This window comes from Triticum urartu, chromosome 3A (genome assembly GCF_056163025.1).
Source record: "Triticum urartu cultivar PI428250 chromosome 3A, HENAU_Tu73, whole genome shotgun sequence".
Classification (NCBI taxonomy): domain Eukaryota; kingdom Viridiplantae; phylum Streptophyta; class Magnoliopsida; order Poales; family Poaceae; genus Triticum; species Triticum urartu.
In genome coordinates, this window is record NC_141875.1 from 736,604,617 (window position 1) to 736,629,488 (window position 24,872).

Below are 24,872 nucleotides of genomic sequence, written 5' to 3' on the forward strand. Positions count from 1 at the left end.
GCGATGAACTTACTTTGTTAGCTTGTTGAAGACATACTATTCATGCTGATCTGTTGTCATTCAATTGTTGATCTTAATAAACAGGATGAAAAATCCTTCATATGGACATCTCTAGTTGGACATGGCAGTGGTGGCGTGAGGACGTTTATCCCTACTTGAAAGTGTTGTTCCGGAAGAATTTGGTTTTCTCTTAGGTGTTAAGTTCGTATCTTATAATAGTTCCACCGTAGTTGCCGATGTTTTTTACTTCACATGTTGATGACTTAGGCATTGTCATCTTGTATATCAACTTCAATAAATATGGTTGTGTACATCATGATGATGCAGAAATCGGGTGTTTCAACCTCCTTTTCTACAAAAAGTCGTGGGATCAGTTTGGGTTTATCGACTAGAGTTAAAATCTAGGTGGATCATAGGAAAACATGTGCCAGTGAAGTGGAAGTTTAGTGATGTTGACGAATTTTGTCTGACCAGTCATTCTGACATGTAATTATGAGCGCCACTCGCATATAGTTGTGTGTATGTGCATGCACACATATATTTATTTTTTGCAAAAATACTAGGGTCATATACTATTAGACAAAACCAACCCTTATTAGAACATTTTAAAGAACTATAAACTTACAAGCAAGCCCTTGATTAAATCAACAAAGTCTTCCTTCCGAATACACCAGCGACACGCCATATGTGCAAAGGTCATTGCCTCCTTTGGGCCTAGGTCTTACTGGAGAAACCATGTTTGCACCAAGAAGTTTGAAGAAGCAGTGTCCAAAAAGTAGTCTATGTAGACCAGAAAACGCCGACGAACACGATCTGGGTAGTTCTCGGTCCAACAAAAGCTGGCACCTAGGAGGTCCCGAAAATAACCCCAACTCGGACCAAATTGGGTGGGGGGCACAAACCTCACGTTCTTTGATGGAGCCGCACCTAGTTGAGCTTCATTGGATGGAGAATGAACCGAAAAACAAAATTATGTCGATGTCGCTCTATGTGTGCCCATCGACAGGTGGAAAAAGGAGGCATTTTTCTCATCGTCGCCGCTGCCGCAACTCTATTAACTATGAGGAACAACCAGACCCTACAAATCACACATTAAACACATAGATCTAGGGTTGCCCCACCCTCCGCCATCGTAGCGGCGGGCAGAGGGAAGAGGAACCTGAGGAGCCACCGGCGGAACAAGAAGAATCTACAGTCGCCTCATTTTCTCCTTATCCTTGTAATTGAATTGAATCAGTGCACTCTCCCGTGGGCACTGCTTTACACCACCTGCTTCGGAGATGCCTTCCGAGGAGGAGCTTGAGCATGCAGCTGAGGGGGTGGGTGGCACATCCACGTTACCCGCGGTGGCACTGGACACGGTTCGGGCTCTCGCAGCACTGAAAGTTCCGGTGACTACAGGAGGTGTTAAGTCTAAGGATGGTGCGTCTGATAAAGGGTCGGAGAAAGCGGAGGGCGAAAAGCTCTCTAAATGGGCAATTAAAAAGAAAAAGTTGCCCTGTTATAGATGTGGTGAACCGGGTCATTTTGTGGCAGAATGTACAAATGAGCTTTGTGATTACTGCCTCCGTTCCCAGCATGTGACTGGGGAATGCCCTCTCCTTTCCGGTCCTAAGCCTGGCATTAATATCTTTGGGGTCTGCTGTAAGGAATTGATGTTCTTTGAGACCCCGGAGGTGGATCCTCTACCACAGATGATTGAGAGCTCCTTCCCGGCAGTTATCAGAGTTACTGATGGTCAGTTGACCGAGGCGCAGATCGTCAGACAGCTACGTGAGCTAGTGCCGGGTAATTATCAGTGGCACCTGGAGCAGTTAGAAGGTCAGTCTTACAATGTTGACTTTCCCACTAAGGAGGATCAGATGCATGTTCTTAAGTGGGGTCTATGCAGAGTTACGAGCACAAACACTGTTATCGCTTTCGACGAGTGGAAGCAGGAGGATCCTGAGGGTACACCTTTGGAGAAGGTGTGGGTTCGTTTCTATGGCGTGCCACCTAAATATGTAAAACATTTTCTGATTGCTTGGAGTTTGGGTGGTTTGATTGGTAAGACAAAAAAGGTGGACATGCCTTTCACTCGCGCACATAACGCCGCGAGGCTTTTGGTCAGTGTTGTGAGCGTTGAGCACATACCAGATGTTGTCAGATGGACACATGCTGGGGTCACTTATCTCTTAGAGCTTGAGGTTGAGGATACTGCAGTTTCCGAGGCTGGAGATGAGACACGGGACATGGATACTACTGAGGGGGGCGGTGCACCCGGGGACCAGGAGAAGGGACCCGATGACAATATGCCGAAATCGGACAAGGGGCCTGTTACGCAGTTTGGTAAGGTAGACAGTTCTACCAAAGAGGTGCCTACGTCCACCACTCCGATGAACACGCTTCGCTTTGGTTCTTTTGTATCGAGATCCGCTCCTAGCCGGTTATGGAGCACCAGGGTCGAGACAGACGACCCGACGGAGCTTGAGCTACCACCAGTGCCGCGTCTAGTCGGCAATGTGACGACCACAGAGCCTACTCCCGCTGCGATGGTGGCTGCTGTTGGGATGGCCGCAAGTTTGGGAGACCCCGGGCAGGAGGTCTACCACACCCAGACACCACTGCCTGACCTTTCGCCGGCTGGAGGGGCGCCTGGTCAGGAGATCTATGGCGCGCTTTCCACTTCTACGCCTCCGGCCGAGTTGGGAGTGAGATGCGGGCGGGAGCCCCGTGTTGTAACCCCTCTGCAGGTTGGCACCGAGCAGGGTGGCCGAGGCACGATGACTTCCATGGGTGATAAGGGGGACGAGATCTGTGAGCAGGCGGCTCCATGGTCCTCTTTCCCCTCGTCACCCACACTGGCAGTTCACTCCACCACTCCCCTTCCTCCTTCACCGACGATACCGGAAGGGCGTGGGAGTCCTGACCGCACCCCGCGCGAGAGGACCACGGAGGAGCTCATCGCTTTTGGTGGGATTATGGATCCGGTGATGGCTGGCAGGCGTGTCAGCAACCGGATCCAGGGACAGCCGGATGCAGATGACTTTCAGCTAGCGCGGGCCAAGAGGGCTGCCATGCTTCGTCATGTCGAGACTACTGCAGGTACGTCATTTGATATAAGTCGTTCAATTTTACACTTCTCTGAGAAAGAGCTAGTTGATAAGGCAAATGACTTAGGAATTTCTTTGGGATCAAATGAAACTGAGGTCGTCCAATCCGTTAATGATCTTTTAGACATGGAAGCGGAGAGAGCTTCCGAGATCATTCGTAATCTTGCCTCTATCCAACCTATGAATGACAATGACATGAATAATTTAGGCATTAATGATCTTACCAATATCTGTAATAGTCTCTTGCCTAGTGTCGAGACTGAAGATGAGGAGGAAGTTGAGAACACAGATACAGTAGAGCCTTTCTTGACGGAGGAGGCAGTGTCTGTTACGAATAATAATATCGTTCCGGAGGGTGTTGTGGAGAAGCCCAAACGACCCTGGAAGCGGAAAATTTATCCCACTTCGGCGGTACGCAGAAGTGCTAGAGTTAAACTTAAGAAAAAATTCCATGATGACCTATGAAAGGACTCTTTTGGAATAGCAGAGGTCTAGCAGACTTGGCTAAACAAAGATTCTTAGCAAAGACAACATTAGAACATCACTTAGATTTCGTTGCACATTTGGAAACTGGATGAGATAATTTCACATCCCAATTCCTTCGAACCCTTTCCAGTGGTATCGATTTTGATTGGCACATTTTACCACCTAGAGGAAGATCCGGCGGGATTTTACTAGGTGTACGGCGTGAAACGCTAGAGGTGCTTAATGTGGTGCAGGGAGATTTTTCAGTTAAATTCAGGGTGAGATCGAAATTGGATGGGTTCCGATGGTCGCTAGTTGCGGTATACGGGGCAGCGCAACCTGAATTTAAACCTGATTTTCTTGCCGATTTAGTGCGGATTTGTGGAGATGAAAATCTGCCATTACTAGTCGGAGGGGATTTTAACATAATCCGGAGAAGAGAAGAAAAGAATAATGACAATTTCGATGGACGGTGGTCTATGATGTTTAACATGATTATCGAGAGCCTCAATTTGAGAGAAACTGAGCTCACCGGTAGACAGTTCACATGGGCCAACTCGTTATCTGTTCCGACTTATGAAAAGCTGGACAGGGTACTTGCTAGTGTGGAATGGGAACAAAAATATCCGTTGGTGTCGGTTCATGCGATGCAAAGAGCGATCTCGGATCATACACCACTCTTTCTAGATTCGGGAGAGGCTACCCATGTTGCAAACAAAAATACCTTCTCTTTCGAGCAAAGCTGGTTTGAGCGAGAAGGATTTATGGAGATGATTGCACGCGAATGGGCCAGGCCGGTTACGGGAGGGACACATATTGAGACATGGCAAAACAAGATTAGACATCTTCGACAATTTCTGAGAGGATGGGCCAGGAATGAGAGTGGGATTTATAAGCAGAAAAAAGAACGTCTAACGCAACTAATTGAGGCACTCGATGTAAAGGCTGAAACCACTCTTCTTTCAGTTAATGAACATCGAACCAAGTCCGAGGCTGAGCAAGCCCTGCGTGCTCTCCTGAGAGAGGAGGAGCTCAAGTGGGCGTTGCGTGCGAAAATGCTTAAGGTTGTCCAAGGGGACGACAACACACAGTTCTTCCATATGGTTGCAAATGGTAAACACAGGAAGAAGAAAATCATACAGCTTGAACAGGACGAGGGAACAATAGTGGGGCATGAAAATTTGAAAACGTATATCTCCAACTATTATAAAAGTCTGTTCAGACCTCCTAATACTTCCACGGTGTCTCTTGATGAGTCTGTGATTGATGATATACCTCAATTACAGGCAGCGGAGAACGATGTTCTTTCTGCACCGTTTACTGAAAAAGAAGTTCATTTGGCCATAACTCAAATGAAGCTGAATAAAGCACTGTGACCAGATGGGTTTCCAGCTGAATTCTATAAGAAATGTTGGCATATCATTAAAGATGATCTTATGCCTATGTTTCATGATTTTTTCGATGGCCATTTGGAGTTGTTTCACCTAAATTTTGGTACGATAACGTTATTACCAAATAAGAATGAGGCGGTCCGGATAGAACAATTTTGACCCATCTGCCTGCTGAATGTGAGTTTTAAAATCTTCACAAAGGTTGGAACCAATAGATTGACACAAATTGCTCACTTAGTGGTTCAACCTAGTCAGACATCATTCATGCCGGGACGACACATACTCGAAGGAGTAGTTGTCTTACATGAAACTCTTCATGAGATTCACTCGAAGAAACTAGATGGGGTTATCTTAAAAGTGGATTTCGAGAAGGCTTATGATAAAGTAAAATGGCCTTTTCTTCAGCAGGCAATGCGCATGAAGGGTTTTAGTGAAACCTGGAGGCACCAGGTGGATACTCAAGTCCAGAAGGGTAGTGTCGGAATTAAGGTGAACGATGACATTGGTCATTATTTCCAGACGCATAAGGGGCTGAGACAAGGAGATTCCATGTCACCTCTGCTGTTCAATATTGTGGCAGATATGTTGGCCGTCATTATTGGCAGGGCCAAACAACATGGTCAGGTAGAGGGTCTAGTTCCTCATCTAGTTGATGGAGGGGTGTCCATTCTACAATATGCTGATGACACTATTCTTTTCATGGAACATGACATGGCTAAGGCACGTAATATGAAACTGATCCTATGTCTATTCGAACAATTGTCTGGCTTAAAGATCAATTTCCATAAGAGCGAGGTGTTCTGTTTTGGGAAGGCCAAAGACGAGGAACATACTTACAGACAATTGTTTGGATGCGAATTAGGTGCTTTACCATTCAGTTACTTGGGTATTCCGATTCATCACCGTAAATTATCTAATAAAGAATGGAAATGTATTGAAGAACGAATTGAAAAAAAACTCAGCTGCTGGAAGGGCAAGTTGATGTCATATGGGGGTCGATTAGTTCTGATCAACTCAGTACTAACTAGTATGCCCATGTTTTTACTTTCGTTCTTCGAAATTCCGAAAGGGGTCCGAAAGCGACTTGATTTCTTTAGATCTCGGTTCTTTTGGCAGTCTGATGAGGCCAAGAGGAAATACCGTCTCGCGCGATGGGATATCCTTTGTCGACCTAAAGACCAAGGGGGTCTCGGTATTGAGAACTTGGAAACTAAGAATATATGTCTGATGAGCAAATGGTTGTACAGGTTAGGGACAGAGCCGGAGGGTATGTGGTCTCAAATCCTGCGCAATAAGTATTTGCACTCGAAAACGCTAGCCCAGACTACCATCCGACCAACTGATTCACCGTTCTGGAAGGGACTTATGAGAACGAAGGATCTGTTCTTTCGTAGGGTCAAATTCTTGGTTGGCATCGTGATGTCAACTCGATTTTGGGAGGATACATGGTTAGGAGAGACACCTTTGGCCTTACAATATCCTACCCTTTACAATATTGTGCAACGTAAGGAAGATTACGTAGGTATCGTCCTTCAAACTATTCCCTTGAATATCCAGTTCAGACGTGCGTTAGTGGGTGCGAGATGGACAACCTGGATGCACTTGGTTCGGAGATTGATTGAAGTTCGACTCTCCGACGTGTCGGACTCTACACAATGGAAGTTAACTAAAAATGGGATATTTACGGTGAAATCCCTTTATACAGATTTGATTAATTCTGGGCCCCTCTCACGGCCACTTCATATATGGAAGATTAAAGTTCCTTTGCGGATTAAAATTTTCATGTGGTTTGTCCACAAGCAAGTAATACTCACAAATGACAACTTACTTAAGAGGCGATGGGTAGGCAACTCGCGGTGTTGCTTTTGTGCTCAAGATGAGACAATACAACATTTATTCATTGAATGCCCACTTGCCAAGTTACTTTGGAGAACGATTCATATAGCTTTTAATATTAATCCCCCAGTAGATATTGCGTCTTTGTTTGGGACGTGGTTAGCTGGGGTTTAACAGATCACGACAACTCGTATTCGGATTGAAATATGTGCGTTACTATGGGCTATGTGGAACTGTAGAAATGATATGATTTTTAACAGACAACACAACTTAACTTTTTTGCAGGTTATCTTCAGAGCTACAGCTTGGATCCGTACGTGGTCCTTACTCACTCCTATGGACTCTAGGGAGCCTTTGGTTACTGGGTGCAACCAATGGGAGATGGTAGCTCGGGCTATATTCAACCGGTTCGGATGGCGGTCGCATAACAGGATAGAGGGCTAGAGAGCTTGTCCTTATTATCACCATATCGGTTGTTTTTTTTGTTAGGCCCTTTATTTTTTTCAGATCTTTGTGTTATGACTTTGCTCCGTCTGCGAGCTGTAAGACCTTTATGATGATATTTTCTGGATTTTTAATAAAAGGGCCGCATGCATCATCATGATGCAGACGCCGGGGGTATACCTCCATTTCCAAAAAAATGTATCTATTACGAATGCAACACAGTCTGTACAAATACAAATTAGAGAGCTCCCAATTTCATCTTTTTTTATGTGGTAAAATATTACACCTAAGATTTTCCTACGGAAAACTTTACTTGTCCTTTTTTTAGTTATGGTATGTGTTCCATCCTGCATGGGTCAACATTATTAAGGAACTGATCCCACATTATTGAGAAAGCATCGATCTGCATGATAATGTATTCTTCTTGGACAAGCATATAGTCTCCATGGGTAATTATATACATCTCTCGGATGTGACCATGGGATCCTGCTTCCCCTAAAAACAAATGTGAGCGTGGGGGAAGATAAGATATGCATATTTAGCAGCTGTGCATCTATCTTCTAAAAGAAAAGCAGTTGAATTTTTTGCAGGCGAAATATATAATGGGAGCTGGAGATAGCAGAAAGGACGAGGAGACATGTAGAGCAGGCTCACACATGCATGCTCTTATCTACTATCTATTGTTGTGAGAACGATCCGTGGATCCATGTGTCGTTCTGACCTTTCCTAGAAATTCCTGTGTTCATCAAATTCTGGTCCGTTTTTAATTGCCTCGCGCTGTTCTATGTCTGGTGTAATGTTTTAAAAATGATATCATACCAATGAACATGTCGGTGATGCCACTGGATTTTACAATTGTCCTTTTTACTATTCTTCGTTTTCGTGTCTATGCATGATTTTTCTGCAAGATGGGTTCAGGTGTTGGTAAATGTTGCCAGCGTGTTATATACAAGTAGTTCATATGGAGTGTGATAACATAATATGTTACCATAGCATAATGTATCCGGCGGAAAATGAGTCTACATCTAAATAAATAAATGTTTGCATGATACCACACTCATATTACTGCTCATTATGAAGTTAGTAACATATGCATGAGACGCGGAGTATCTAGTCCCGAGCTCATATGCTCCTTAATGAACAGTAAATCAAAAAATAGTTAAAAATAAATAAAAAAAACTGATTTTTTTTTGTGCAAACATTGACAAATGTTCTCACTGCTTGCAAATTTTCATCCCAAAATAACATTTTTGGAAGTCGTGGCACCAGACGAAATCGGCACCTACCATCTCAAAGGTCAATCCGGCGGTCATAAACAAGACCAAATCCTTCATGTTTAGGGCCAACATCTGACCAGTGTGGGTTCCTATTGAGCTTCTCGATCGCGGTGGCGCAGTACTCCAAGAAGTCTTTCATCTTAATCCAACACCATTTCGCCCTCCATTTCGGCCACTTCTTGTGCCAGGTTCCTTCAAGGTACTCATCTTACCTGGCAGACCTCAGGATCCATGTCACGCTGCCGGAGATGTCATCGCCTTCAATCCGCAGTGAATAGAAGTGACGACACAGAGGCACATTGGGCACCACCTCCAAAAAGTTCTCGCAAAGATGGGCGAAGGCGGATATAGAGGTGACATCATACAGAGCGAAATCCAGAAGTCGAAACCCACATTCGCATCACCAAAGCATTTTGGAGTGCCAATTCTTTTTACCATAAATTCCACGAATGTTATTTCGGAACGAAAATTTGCAAGCTATAAAATCATTAGTTAAAGGTATCCCCTTACAAAGGTCACTCCCATCTTTTCACGTGTTGACAAATGGCACACTGTATATGCATCACTTGTCGCAAAATGACAGTTTTCCCTTTTTTTCGTAGGTTCCTTTATTTAAAATGTTTTATCTCTTGAACTGTGTGTCCAAATCCAGAATTATTTTCACCGTTGGATATATCGCACCAAGATCTTTGAAACTAGATCTCCATGTTAATAGGTTTCGACGAAAAAATCGCAAAAAAAAACAGAGCCAGAAGCATAATTTTTTAACCTCTTTCTCTTTTTGAGGGGCACAACTGTGCTTCTCGCGTAAGCAAATCTGTGCCACCATGATAAGCAAATATGTGCTTCTCATAAAAAAATGTTGTTTTCTTTTTTTGAGAGGCATAAATATGCTTCTCGCGGAAGCAAATTTATACTTCCACGAGAAGAAAATCTATACTTGTCATGGAAAAAACACACATTCTTTTTCTTTCCAAGAACCAAAGCCGTGCTTCTTGCGGATGCAAATATGTGCCTATACGAGAAGTAAATCCGTGTAAAGAAAAAATATTATTTTCTGAGAGGCACAACCTTGCTTCTCGCAGAAGCAAATCTATGCCTCCACGAGAAGCAAATCTGTGCTTCTCATGGAAGCAAAAAAAACACATATTTCCCCTTTTTGAAAGGCAAAACTATACTTCTCAAGGACGCAAATATGCTTTCCACAGGAAGGAAATCTGTGTTTCTCGTGGAAGCATAATTTTTTCACACAAAAACAACATTTTCAATTTTTTCTCCAAAACTAAAGAAAAGCTGGGCGAAAACCGAAAAGCCAAAAAACATTTAAACCCCGAAAACTACAGAAACATTATATAAAAAACAAAATCCGGTGTGCCCCGCATGCGGGACGTGGCAGTGGCTAGACACACCACTTGATGCGCTCTCAATAACCAAAGTGGGTGCATCCTATTTGGCGCTTCTGGCTCTCGTTAGTATAGACCTTGCTAACGGGTCGCACACAACACCTCCGTGCTGGGCCGGCCCATCTCCCCATTATTTTTGTTTTTCTGAAACACAAAAATGAGCACCCATGGTGAATCAAAAAACAACGCCACCTTGCTCGATCTGAACACTAACCTCTTATTTCTGCTTTCTTCTTTCCTTTTTCCTTTTTCCTTTTTTCCTTTTCTCTTTTCTTTTCTTTTTTGTTATTCCAGGTTCAATAAAAAATTCAAATTCATGCACTTTTTCTTCAAATTGATGAACATATTTTAATCAAAATTGATGATTTATGTATTCAAATCAATGAACTTTGTTTTACAAATTGATGATATTTATTCAATTTTTATAAACTATTTTCAGAATTGATGAAAGTTTTCTAAATTTGATGAACTTTTTATAAATTGATGAACTTTTCTCGAAATTGATGAACTTTTTTAAATAAATGAACTTTTTTTTTTCAAATTCCATGATATTTTTTAAAGTCGATAATTTTTAAAGAAATTTATGAACTTTTTTCAAAATCTGATGAACTCTTTTTCATAAAAAAGTCAACTTTTCCAAATTGTTTTCAACCGATTCAAAAATCTAATAAGTAGCACGGATATATTGTTCTTAAATAATCTCGCACTACTATCAATCATTATTGATCAGGAGCTATAGTGGTTATGTAACCAACTCATGTGTTGTAGCGGCATGAGTTCGAGTCCTCGTACATGCACTTTTTCGCATGTTTTTCGATGAGACAGATTCACTGTGCTATGCATCATGGGCCAATTGGTTCCCGCGGTGCCGAACATGCGGAATAGGAGCACCCACCAAAGTGATCCTCACGGGGCTCCCACAAAGGGTACCACTTAAGTAGTTGCTCTCAACTAGCATTAGTCTTGCCTAAAGATTTCAGGCAGCGTGCACGCATATGGCCCTGCCCAACAGCGTGTGCCACGTCCGTTCATTCGTCGGTCTGTTCGATGATGTATTTGTTCTTCTTTTCGTTTTCTTTTCTTATTTCTCCTCCCGTTTTCTATTTTTCATCATTATACCTGTTTTTTAGTTTTTCTTTTGTTTTCTTTCTCATTTGCCTCCTTTTATTTTCTTTCTTTCTTTCTTCAATGCTTTGCACTGTTTTTCATTCTTTTGCACTTGTTTCTTCAGTTTTTTTTTCTTTTCTTTCTTTCATTTCCTTTGTTTCTTTTTTGTTTTCACTAGCTTTTTTCGTCTTTCTTTTTTTCTTGTTTTTCATTCTATATTTTTTGTATACGTCAAAAACATTTTTCTAATACATGTTTAGGATTTTTCAAATACAAGTTTAAGAGTTTTTTAATACACGCTCAATAATTTTTTTAAATACATTTGAAAGTTTTTTAAATGCTTGATTAACATTTTTCAACCACAAGATTAATATTTTTTTAATATGTGGTAAATATTGTTTCCACAAACATTTTTAGCATTTTCGAATGTTTGATTATCATTTTTCAAATACTTTTTTAAGATTTTTTTTCAAATGCTTAATTATCATTTTCTTGAAATACGTGATCAAATTTGTTCATACACATTGTATTTTTTGTATACAGTTATTGTGTACGTGAGAAACATTTTCTCTATACACATCAAAAAAATTCAAATGCTTGTTTAACATCTTTTCAAAGCCAACATTAACATTTTTTATTACATCTTAAACAATTTTCCCATACACATTTAAGATTTTTGAAATGCTAGATTAACATTTTTGAAAATTTTGTTTAACATGGTTTTCAAAATCTTGATTAACACTTTTATAACCAGATTGTATTTTTGTATACATGAGTAACATTTAATCTATACACATTGTATTTTTTTGGTATACTTGAGTAACAATTTTTCTATACACATCTAACATTTTTAATTGCTTGGTTAATATTTTACAAATATTTTTATGGAAAGTGTCATTTGTAATACATTTATTTTTAATATTTTGAATTATAAAAAATAGAAAAAAGCCAAAACCTAAAAACATGAAAAGGCAAAGATATAGCTTCCTTGCGCCTGGGCCGACCCATGTTTGTGCCTCCCTTCAGGCGACACTTCCCTCTATCTCGTCTGAAACGGGACATAGAGGCGCCCGAGAAACAAGGACGGAGTTTGTTTTTTTACATTTCTTTAGATTTAGGAGTTTTTTTTACAACAAGGATGATGTTGTTGGACCAGCTGGGCTGGCCCTTTTGACTATTTGGTGTCGTTTTATGGCCTAGCCCAACTAAATTTTGGTCCAACGAGGGGCCAACTTACGGACATAATTTCTTTCTATTTTGTTAAAGTACTCTAGGAACTAAATGGGAGAGTGTAGTCGTGAGGGATAAAGTTCACCCATAAGAAGAAAACCATCATTTATAAATACTATAGCTACAAGGAACGGTTTTGGGAAGGTTCTATGAAACGGTTTGGTCCAATTTTAGAAGCTTCCATGTGTTTTTTTTCTGTTTTTATATGTGTTTTTCTTAATCCTTTTCACAGCTTTCTTCATGTTACCTTTTTTTCTATTTTCCTTTTCTTTATTCAATACATGTGTATTTTTTCATTACATGATGCGCATCTTTCATATAGAAGTGGAATATTTTTTTCATATGCATTGATTATTTTCAAATAAAAGATTAATACTTTCAAAAACATGTAAAACATTTTTCAAATCACACATTGAAACATTTTTCTGGATGGTACAAAATATTTTTAAAATTATGTGAAACTTTTTACATTGTATACATTTGTTTTGAAAAAATACATGTTTGAACATATTTTTGAATACATGTCAAAGCATTTTTCAAATGCACATTGAACATTGTTTTGAATTGTACAAAATAGTATGTAAAACTAAACAAATATATTTTTACAATGTGCCGACATATTTTGAGTGTGTCACGAAATCATTTTGAAACATGTGCACATTTTTTAAAATGTCATAAAACATATTTTTAAATGGTAGCCAAGATTTTTTTCAGCCCAATAGTGTAGTTAGCAGGAACGGTTTTCGGATGCTTCTATGAACTGGTTTGGTAAGATTTTAGAAGTGTCTATGCAGTTTGTTTCCTCATTTTTCTATTTGTTTTCCTTAATGTTTTTCTCAGTTTTCTTCAGTATCTCTTTTCATTTCCTTTTTCGTTTTTATTTTCTCAATATGTGTCTCTTTTTGTCAATACACATTATACATTTTCGTATAGAGGTGGAATATTTTTTGATACACATGGAATGTTTTTCAAATATATGTTTTGACATTTTTGTAAAATACATATAAAACATTTTTCAAATAGATGTCGAAGCATTTTTTTAATGGTATGAAATATTTTTTGAAATTATGTGAACATTTTTTCACATTGTATAAATAGTTCCAAAGTACTTGTTTGAACATTCTGTCACATACATGTAAAACTTATTTTCAAATACATCTTGAACATTTTTTGAACGATACAAAGCATTTCTCAAATCTATACAATTTTTTTCTTTACATGCGTAACCATATTATAAAAATGTTGTGAATATATTTTTGAAACACATTTTTAAATCCTATAATAATTTTTTCTAAGTCATGCTACTATTTTTTTACATTGTATGAACATTTAAACCAAAATTATTAACATTTTTTTGAATGCTATCACCATTTTTTACACTCCATGACATTTATGTGTGATGCATATATCTACTACCCCTATAAAAGCACAAGAGGGGGCATATCCCAGTTATATGCATCGTCCATCTACAAAATCTAAAGGTTCAGAGCCTCCCAATGCTTAACACAGCAAGCCACTAATCCCACCACACTTGAAAAAAAACACTAATCCCACTTGTCCCACCTATCCCTCAATATTTACCACTTCGTCCAAATCAAACTGCCGAGCACACGACGCACACACCCTCCGCCTGTTGATGGACGTGAGTGCGGGTCGCCGTCTGCCCACCGGTCCTCTTCTGCTTCCCTGCGGACAAACGCGAGTGCGGGCTTCGCCACTGGAACCACCCACGGGTCCTCCTCGGCCGCCCCAAGAACACGGGAGCGGGCTCCCGCCGCCGCTGCCTGCCGCTCTTCCTCTGCTGCCACATGGACGGACATCAACGGGCCGCCGCCGCCACCGGTACTCCTCTGCCTCCTGCTAAACGACAGGATCCCACCACCCCTGTTCCCCTGGTCGCCTATCTTTGACTCGCCAACTAAGTGCCCCACAAGTTGGTTGTTCGCAACTTGATCAATGTAGTTTCCATTGGTAGCAGCTTCTGTTGATACAGATTTCAACTTCAATTCCTATATAAGATGATTCGACACTATCCTACCAATTTACATTCACTCTCTTCTGAATCGTTGATCTATGTAATCAGGAAGAACATTTGTTGTTATTTGCTTGATATGAACCGTTCATCAATTTAATCATGAAAATTTATGTGAATTATTTAATCAGGAAGAAACTTGGGTACTCTTCTCACTCTACTTTGCACAATCCTTCTTTGGTTGAACTATTGTTTCATGTCCTTTTAAATTGTTTGTGGATACTCCCACATCGTGCATGACGACACGGTTCCAGTGGAATGGTAAATTGTAGGCGACCACCCATTATGTATTTTCAAATCATCCAGACACACATGTTTGTGTAACAAGTAGTGGCACACCATGGGGATTTTATTCAGAATCAAAGGTTACTCTTAATTGAACATACACAATAGAGTTTGTGAACTCACTTTTAAGGTAGATGATGGAACAAATGCAGCTTTCCTGGTTCACCATCTATAATTGAACAAAAAATATTGATCAGAATATTCCTTTTTTGACATTACAGTGATAGCAAATTATGTGGTTGAAGAATATATGTATGTACGTAAAACTTGGATAGTCTGACTATTTTAGTTGTTTCTCCATACTTGTGTTTCATCCGATCCAAATTCTTGCCTTCAAGTTGGCCTATGATGTGCTATAGCTGACTGTAGAAATTAACCATGCTATGATCTGTGTATATCGGTTCTCTTGGTAGAAATTAAGCAGCCTTACGTAACCACTTAAATGTCATTGGTACCATATTTAACCATGCTCTATCCATTCTGATTTGCATGTATGTGCAAGTCCTTTTTTTCATGGAAGTAGCAGGAGCTGCTATTTTATTGGCAACATGAGGAAATAGCTCATATGAGAAAAACATAGATGGAAAATACAGGGACTGTAATCATGTATGAAAATTATAGATGTGAACTTACAGAGAATTAGAGATATATGTACTCTAAAGAAGGTTCATGTATCATTTGTTGTCAATTGTCTGTAATTTGCATTTGTCTTTTTCGTACAGAAACTGGTGTATCGCATATCTACATCAACTGAGTGCACCTTCGTCTCGATCTGGTGAGCGTGGCCTTGTTAAAAAAATATTATACTGCTTGTTCAAATGCGAAATGTCATGTTCTCCACACAAGGATATTATTTTTCTCCCTTTCATATTTAGTGATTATAGTGTTTCCCCATGATTTTACATTAGACTTTTTTTTATCACAGCCCTTGCGCATGAATAGTGTACTACTGAGACAATAGATTAATTCTAAAGCAACGTGATTCTACGAGGAGGTGTCTACAATCTTTATATTCATGGTCATAAAGGTGCACACTTTGAGCATAATCAGACCTCACCTGACCCAACAATTATGTGTGTTGCCTGTCGTTTATGTGGGAATGTGTCAATAGACCATGGCATGATCACTGAGACTAGAGGGTGAGAGTTTCCAAAGTTATTACTTTAACTGGTGTTCATATATGCTTCAATAGTATGACGATACATGGTTTAAAATCAATGCAAGAAATATTTTCTCATGTATAATATATAGGTATGAGAAGTTGCAGATATCACATAGTTTCTATTGGTAATGCTGACAATGAGCCCAAAATTCTTGTGATATTTTATCAAGATAGAAATTTTATATTATACATATGTTATGGAAGTAAACATTGGGTGGTGTATATATACCCTATGAGGGCATGTTTTTTACCACAATGACAACGTGCATTTGCACGTGTACGATTACTAGTTTCAAAAAAATAAAGTCAATTTTTTTGGGACATGTGTATTTACAATATTTCAAAATATAAAGATAAGTAAAATAGATAAAAGAAAACGAAGCTAGAACCGTTGGTGCTGCTCGTGCATTGAAGGTATGGCGTTGTTGAGTCAGGCCCAAATACCTGGGGCGCTGCAGGCGATGCATCATTGGGACTCGCTAGAAGCGAGACATATTCCCTCTCATGTTGAGTGAGGATTTCACATCATCAATGGCGTTGTTGAGCATTGCCATAGCCCAATATGTGATACATTTTTTTGTCTCGTAAACAATGTATTTATTGAATCCCAGCATTTTCTCAAGAATAATAATTAATTTTAGAAGTTGCTCAAAATAAAAATATCAGCAATGTAAAATAAAAATTGTGAAAAATGAAGAAGAATCATCTTCAATAGTAAAAACTTTTAAAAAATGGTCACACACACGATTTGTTTTACATAATTTGAAAATGTTGAAGTATATATTGATCACTCAACCTTCGCCGTCAGTTTAGACTTTTGGATGAACTAGTTGATCAGTGAAACCTTACATGGCATTAGAGGCAAAGACCTCAAGTTATCGTCCCGGCTAGCGCATTCGCTCATCCTCATCCACAAACACGGAGGCAAGTGCCTATCGTGCCCACATTTGAGGCGAGAGTGTCTGCACATGTGGAGGGATGTTGAAGTATATGTGGATCGTCCAACCTTCTTCATCCATTGAACTTTTGGGTGAAGTGGTTACTGAGCGAAACCTTATCGAAAAGAAAAGAAATCTGGAACATGGGCTAGCCCATGCACATGTTCTTCAAGTGAAGTGCACTATATCCTTCACATGAAGCGTATAATAGGGTCCGACCATCTTTTGTTCCTGGTGTTTTGAAACAGGGGGGGGGGGGGTGATAGTTTTTCTTGTCTAACACACTATTGTTAGAAATCTCAAATTCTGATTTTTATGTATGTAATAGTTATTTCTTGTAATACTAGAAAAATATATTTGTTAAGAGGTTTGAGGCAGTGATTTTTGTCACAATTAGGCCCCACCGACGTAGTGTGACACATTAGGCCTTGGTTTCAATGACTTTATACCATTTTTATAATATGTGGATCCAATTTTTTTATGGACAATATTGAGAGCAATGGAGTGGGAAAACAAAAGTTAGTACACTCATATAGAAAATCAATAGGATTCCTCGCACTAGATTAGAGTGGATAACAAATATGTTTATTTATGCATGTCTTGCATGACATTGTCCCTCTCTGAGTTGCTACCAATATCATGTTATGCATTAAAAAAGCCAATTTTGCAAATTCACGTGCTCCGGTTTCTAGTACTCCATCTGTTCTATAATGTAGTGCATATAGATTTTTTGAAAAGTCAGGCATCACAAAATTTGACCAAATTCGTGGAGAAAAACATTTACATCTAGAATGCCAAACTTATATCATTAGATTCATTATAAGATGAATTTTCATACATTATATATTTGGTATTGTAGATATCAACAGTTATCTCTAAAAGCTTGGTCAAAGTTTGACTTTAAAAAAAATCTATACGCACTACATTATGGAACGGATGGAGTAGGATTCAGGGGAAACAACATCTCGCCCATATCACCCTCATCCAGTTCATGATATTACAGGATGTCACATCTGAGACCGACATTTATTTATTTTTCTCAGGAAGATACAAACAAGTAGCTTGATTATCTAAATTTCCATGAAACTTAATTTTCTTTTAAAAACAATAGTTATTTTGTGGGATTGACATTATTGATCAATACAAATATGCTAGCCGTGGGTCCCTTCCTGAGGTAAATAAAACCGGGAGTGGGAAGCTTTAACCCAAACATCAGGGGAGGGGCGTTTTGGCTCCCAGGAAAAATAGTAAATGTTTTCAAAACATTTTGAATTTTTTTGTAGATGTTAGTGTTAGTGTCACCATCATGCTTAACAATTTTTATGAGAAACAGAGGAGGAATGCTACACCTACGTAAAATATTTATGTGTTTAACGGGCAGTCCTATGTGGGAGATCAGAAGTGGAACTAAGGAAGGAAGCCCCCCCCCCCCCCCCCCCCCCGCCAAATCAGGGGAGGAGAGATAATTAGCGAGAAGGATTAAGTAAAGATTTCTTAAGTTTACATGGGTGTAGAATTATTGGAAATGGAGCAGCAGTATTTTGTCGGTGAAAAAAACAAATTTGGAGTGACATTTGGTGTTCATTTTTTTGGCACATGCCAAAATGCTCAATCTTTTTGCCTCAAAATTTGCAGGTAGCATTTGGATGTGACTAACAACACATAAAGAAATTGTTTTGATTTTTTGACATTTCAAAAATTATTTTTAGGCGCGGGAGCACGTGCTCCTGGGAGCCGAATTGAATTTCCGAAACATGGGTCTCTTTTCTCCTCTGGTAGCTACAAAACACACACACACACACACACACACACACACACACACACACACACACACACACACAACTGAGCCGTGTACAACGTTGTACAGGAAATAATTACACCCAGACACCCGACCTAGGTACGTACGTGCGTACACTGCACAGGCCATTAGGCAACGTCGCGATCGGTCTCGACCGATGGATCCATACATGCATGTGATTTATTGCTATGTGCAAAGCTGAGCTACTGTACCTAGCTTAGGTACTACTCTACGCAGGAGGTAGGACTAGCCTGTACGTAGCTAGTGTGTATGCGTACGTAGGTACGTACAGGAGTCTAATCGCGTAGAAGGCGCGAGTGGTGTGGACATGTGCAGAGAGAGACAGAAGAGAGATCTCCATGGATCCGCATGCATGCATCAGGACAAATTGGTGCATGCATGTTGGTGTGTGCCCATAGCATTTGGATGAATGCACCAGTATCTTATCAGCTCCACCTGAAACAAAATAAATGACCTGCAACCAGCCAATTCGGTCGTTTCTTTTTCTCACAGAGGGTGGATTTATTAGAATGCGATCAATCAAATAAACAAGCAAATAAATCCTTGTAATAAACAAAAAATAATAATCCATGCACGCAGTACACCTCTCCATTTTCGAGTGAGAATCGATTAATTTGCACAGAACAAGGTATGGTCGATCGTGTGATCGACCATGCAGCCATTTTTGAGAGCTAGCTAGAGATCAGCGAGAATAATCATGCATGGTGGAATCTTCACTTTTTCTCCACTAAAATAAAAAAAATATGTGTACGCCCATAGTACCAACGGGCCATATGTGTGTAACTGACTTTTGCAGGATCATAGTCACGAGTTTGAGCATGCAGTACTATGTACTGGCGTACGGTGTACCACAGCACGTACGTCAGTGGATCAACGGCCAGCTAGCTAGTTGATGCCATTGCGGTTACCACAGCACGTACTATTTTGTGTTTTGAACGATCACTACGACTATTTTGTGTTTTGAACAATCACTACGACTATTTTGTTAGTGAACAATCACTACGTACGTCCTAATTTAGCTATTGCAGTACTGCCTAAGTTACAAGAAACTACTTCCTACTAAATCAACGACAATTAATATGGATCAAAAGGAATACTATATATACTTGACGAATGGACCGCTACAAGCTTAATTATATTTAGTTATTAGTTTCTACCATTTTCTCTAACAGTAGAAGTTCGTAACAAATAAAGAGAATAGCCTAACTAACTTGAACTTAACTCAGCCTCAACCAACCAAACAAAAAACCCTTGAGACTGGCCATGTGAACTCGGTAGTATGCAGATGCAGGTACACTAACTCTCTCAGATTTAGCATGAACTATGAAGTGCATCTGCATACCTACCTAGCTATACTAGTAGAAATATATAAATGCCATTAGCTAAGGGACGTATTGAAAGGGCTCTACAACTAGAAGGCTTGGTGCAAAGTCATGGTGATTAATGTCAGCTTAATCTTACCTGGATCGGACCTCGGCCGGCCGGACTAGATCTGAGAGAGTTAGTGTACAAATGGGGGAGAGAGTTTGTGAGGAGCGAGCGGCGTCAAGGTAGGTTGGTTCATTGATCACTAATTAGCCATTGATCACCGATGCAGCATCATCAAGATTCCCACACATAGTACGCTGGCTAGGTAGCAAGCTCATCAATCCACCCACCTCCCATGCATGGATGAGGAAGGAGGAGAGCATTGCATGCATGCCATACATTGTGTGAATCTTGATGATGCCACACCAGAAATCACCGGCTGGCTGGCTGCAGCAAGCAGATTTCCGACATCGACGCTAGCCTATGTAGCATATATGTGTACTCTCTCACAAATCTAGCTAGAAGAAGATGATGATGATGAAGAATGGAAGATTCCTCGGAAAGCATGTGTTGATGCATGGAAGAGGAGCAAGCTCTTGAGGAACATGCATGAAAGGAGGAAGAGGGAGAGAAAGGGATTGAAGAAGACTTATGGCTAGCTACTCTCTCCCACTCTCATAGCAACTACGAAAGGCCCTGGGTCTGGGTGATATGTGCCGAAGCCTCTAGGCAGTCCGGCTTATAAATACCACAAGACAGATGAGGTAGATGAGCCAGCCAGCTAAGCAAGCCTTCTCTCTCTTCACAGTTCACACACACGGAGAGACTGAGAGTGAGAGTACAGTGCAGTTACCGACTGTTACACAAAACTCAACATGCAATGCGTTGCCAGAGCCCAGAGACACCTCGAGTAATAATAATGGCAGTGGCGATGAACAGTGGTGGTTAGCCATCGCCATCGCAATGGCCATAGGGAGGAGAGATTCCAAAAGGGAGAGGCGCTTTTACTGGCTTCTGGGCTCGGCCACTAGCCACACAGAGCGAGAGGGGAGACGCACGCATGATCGATGGAGCCAGCTCTGCCCAAGAAATGTTTCCCTTTGGAGTAAACCGAACCAACTCGCTTCAATGCATCATATCGATATATAGTGCCTCTACACATATTGACAGACGTGTAGACGCATGGCTAGGCTAGGCTATAGCTACTTGATCGATCGGTCGAGAGTGAGAGATATGATGCTGCTGGACATGCATGTGTAGTGTACAGCTTGCGAGCCATCATTTTGGGAACGAAACAAGCGCATCTTTTGCGTTTGTTACAAGCTAGCTGCCATTTCGGCCATGCGCTTCGAGCAAGCATCCATGCTTTGCATGCTGCCCGGCCCCGGACCAGCTTATAGTCACCTACCTGCTAGCTAGCCCTGCCATAGCTTGGGTTCAGCCTTCAAAGCACCATTGTTTTTGTTATCTAATAACTTCGATCTCTTCCAAGTCCCTACCATTGCCTGACTTGACTTCTGCATCAATTTAATTCTGCCTGTACTCATATCTTTTTTAAAACAATATTCATATCGACCATTGCCTTAAGAAAATTAGGAGGGTAAACCGTGAAGGACAAATTGATTTTACATAATAAATTTCTTAATTATGCTGTGATGGATTCTGCAATGAATAACGGCGATACATTGTGTATTTGGGAGATGTTCATGTCTTTTTCATGGATTGGGTTCTACCTCCATACCTCTGGTTCATTAACAGTTCTTGAATTTGGAAACACTCCTAGTCAAAATTCCAAACAACTAGTAGGTTTCATAATTTCCCAGTCGACTGCGAAATCTATTCCCAATCCATCACCCCATCTACATTTCTATATTCACGTAAGCAATGAGAATATCTTGACGGCTCTTTCCTGGCCCAAGAAATAACTATTTCTAAGTCGGCGGGCTATAGTCATGCATACTCAAAACCAGTGTAGTTTCATATTGATTTTTATGAGTAATAGTTGTTTTGAATACTATATTTAATGTAAGACAAACTAGTGAACAAATTTGCTTTTTGAACATTTCGTGGGCATGGATGACCAGAAAACAAGTATTTTTTAGGCTCCCTATACAGTTACCTGCTATTGTTAGTCAAAAATCATTCAGCAACCGATGGTTGTACTAATTAATGAAGTTCCATATTTGAATAATTACTAGGGGATCCTTTTAATTTGAATATACATCATACACCTATATGTCGATCTTAATTTATTTCAAAGCTACTATTATATCTATATTTTATACTCTGCATATAATATTTGTTTGAAGTCAAACTATGCAAAGTTTGACTAAATTTATGTTTTTAAATAGGAGGACTAGTCCTATAGCAAATCTTATAGCTAACCCTTGTTGTATGAGTAACTAGAAGTAATTTTTTTTTCATATATCAAGGTTTGAGATTGCTAACCGGGTCTGCCACCCGGTAACTGACTAGAAGCAGTGACTATAGATAATATGATAACATCATATATCCCGCAGTTTGTTGTACTATTAGCCATGCTCTAATCGTCTGCATTGGCAGTAAATATCATATGGCTGCTGCTAGTACAGTGCAGTACGTACTGCAGGTGGAAAAGGCCAGCCAGCAGGTGCATGGGCGTTACACACTAGTCAGGCGCTCCGTGCTCGATCGATCGGTTCAGCAGTCACAGCTAGCTGCATCTGCATACAACTAACTTAAGATAGATGGATGGATATATGGTACCGCGAGTACGTGCTGTGTGTGCGTGTGATTGGCACGTACGCACACACCATGCACATGCAATGTAGGAGTACTCACTCCATGGTGCATAGACCACCCAATTAGTACACCAGGAAAAGAAAAGCTGCTGGTGCATGCGAGATTAACAACGGCATGCATGCGCGCGTGCGTGCGTGTGATGGGTCGATGCAACGCGTACGTACGGGATCCCATCCCATGCATGCACGCACGATCGATCCATCCATCGACCGGTGACCACACGGTGCATGCATGCATGCATGCATGTGCGGTCTACGTGGGCGTGTGTGGACTCTGTGAGGCTGACATGGCTAGCTAGTTTGAAAATAATCGCTGCATGGAGCGGGCGCGAAATAAGCTCCGCAGAATCTCGCTACGGATTTCTGGCTACTGCACGTAGTAACTTGCATTGCATGCAGTCACTGCACTGCACGCACGTCGTCGCCGTCGCCTCTGCTCTGCTCCCTCTGCCTCTTTTTCTATCTATCTAGGAAAAGGTGAAGCTAAAAGGACGAGAAAAAGCAATAATATATGCTTACAGCTAGCCTTTGCCTTTGCCTTCTGGAATATTCCAACTGTACTGCAATAGTAGTTCTACTATATATGGCTTTGGGTTTGTTTGGCTTCTTTCTTCGGGTCAACAAACCTCAGTGTGCCATCACACTAACCGGTTGCCGCAAATCTCCACTAAGATCTTGTCTTCTCTTCTCTTGATTTTTTATTTTTTTTATACAGAAAGATACACATATAAGCTCTGTTGATCAATCTAAAAAGAATGTATATGATGATGCATAATTATGGATCTTGTCTCTTCTTTCTTGCACCCTGATATTGGGCATATATCCACTTGATCCAGTTTGTGCTGGATTAGTACTGGTTACTTGTAAATGGACACCCACTAACTTTGTTCGTAGATGTTCAAGTTAAGTGGTATTACATGTTCTCTGATCCATGCATCCGGAGCTAGCTAAGATGCATGTTAACGGTTAGTTTGCGAGTTGGGATCAAAATTTACGGCGTGGTGAAACCAAGAGGCCCGGAGGTGAAATAAAGATTCATTTTGCAACATGGTGTAGTACTATATGCAGTTCATGTTCACGACCCAAAGGGAGCAGCGGGCACATGAAGGATAGGATGCAGCCAAGGGAGTAAAGTAAATATAAAGCCTGCACCCGTCACCTTTCACCACTGCCGGCCCGGGCCCATCCGTCGGATCCCATCCATCCATCAAATCCCGGGCGTCCATCCCTGTCCCTGCCTGCGTGCTGTCAGTAATTACTTCGTCACCTCTCCATACGGACACCAATACGAGTAGCCACTATAGACTACAGTACGAGTACCTAGCTAGAGTCCTGTGACAATGTGTGTCAATGCGTGTATGAATGTGTGTGCGTCCGTGTTCGCTTCATTTCTCTCGCTTCCACTCGATCGATCATCTCTCCTACGTACATGTGCGCATGCGTGGGCGATGGACGGCCGCACGATCGGTGCCGATCATGGAGGCGCGAGTGATCCTGGCCGTTGGAGCACGGCAAGCTGGCCATGCGTCCATGCATGCATGCACATGTATCGATGCGTATGGAGCGTTGACGTGGGATGTATGGATCGAACAGACAGCGGTAGCCCGATGACGATCTCGTGTCTCTGTCGGCAAAACCAAAACAAAGCGAAACACCTATAGCTATATGTGCATAGCTCGCGCATCTTTGCCAATGCTGCTGACGGCGAGGTTTGATTGGAATGGATACGGGGATATGATCGATGCATCCGGCGGATTCTCGCACGCGTCAATCAGTAAATTTAAAACCCGGCCTCGCCGATCGAGCCAGCTACCGTCCAATGCTTTGGATCATGTTACCTCCGCCCACTGTTACTTTCTCACTCACTGTGTACACACACGCACGTAGAAATATATATACTCCTCTGTTTCTAAATATAAGTCTGTTTTAGAGGTTTCAAATTGACTACAACATAGAAATGTATATAGACATATTTTAAAGTGTATACTCACTTATTTTGCTTCGTATGTAGTTCCTTGTTGGAATATCTAAAAGGACTTATATTTAGAAACAGAGAGAGTATATGAATCTTGCAAATCGCCGGAGCGGACTAGTTGCTGAGTTAAGAGAGGAATGCACACCGCCGTGCGGCCATTCTGCTCCCCGTTAGAGCAAGTATAATATGAGCTACCCCTTAAAAAAGTATAATATGAGCTCACCCGGAAAAAGAGAGAGTATAATATGAGCCTTGTATGATGTTTATATAGTAATCCCTCATTTTCAAATTATTGAAGTTTCAATTTTTATTAGAAGTTTGACAAAGT

The 24,872-nt window shown here is 40.8% G+C and overlaps 1 pseudogene; it reads left to right on the forward strand.

Moving 5' to 3' along the window:
* Positions 1-1,280: 1,280 nt before the first annotated feature.
* Positions 1,281-24,872, forward strand: part of LOC147982462 (uncharacterized) — a 31,768-nt pseudogene continuing 8,176 nt past the window's right edge.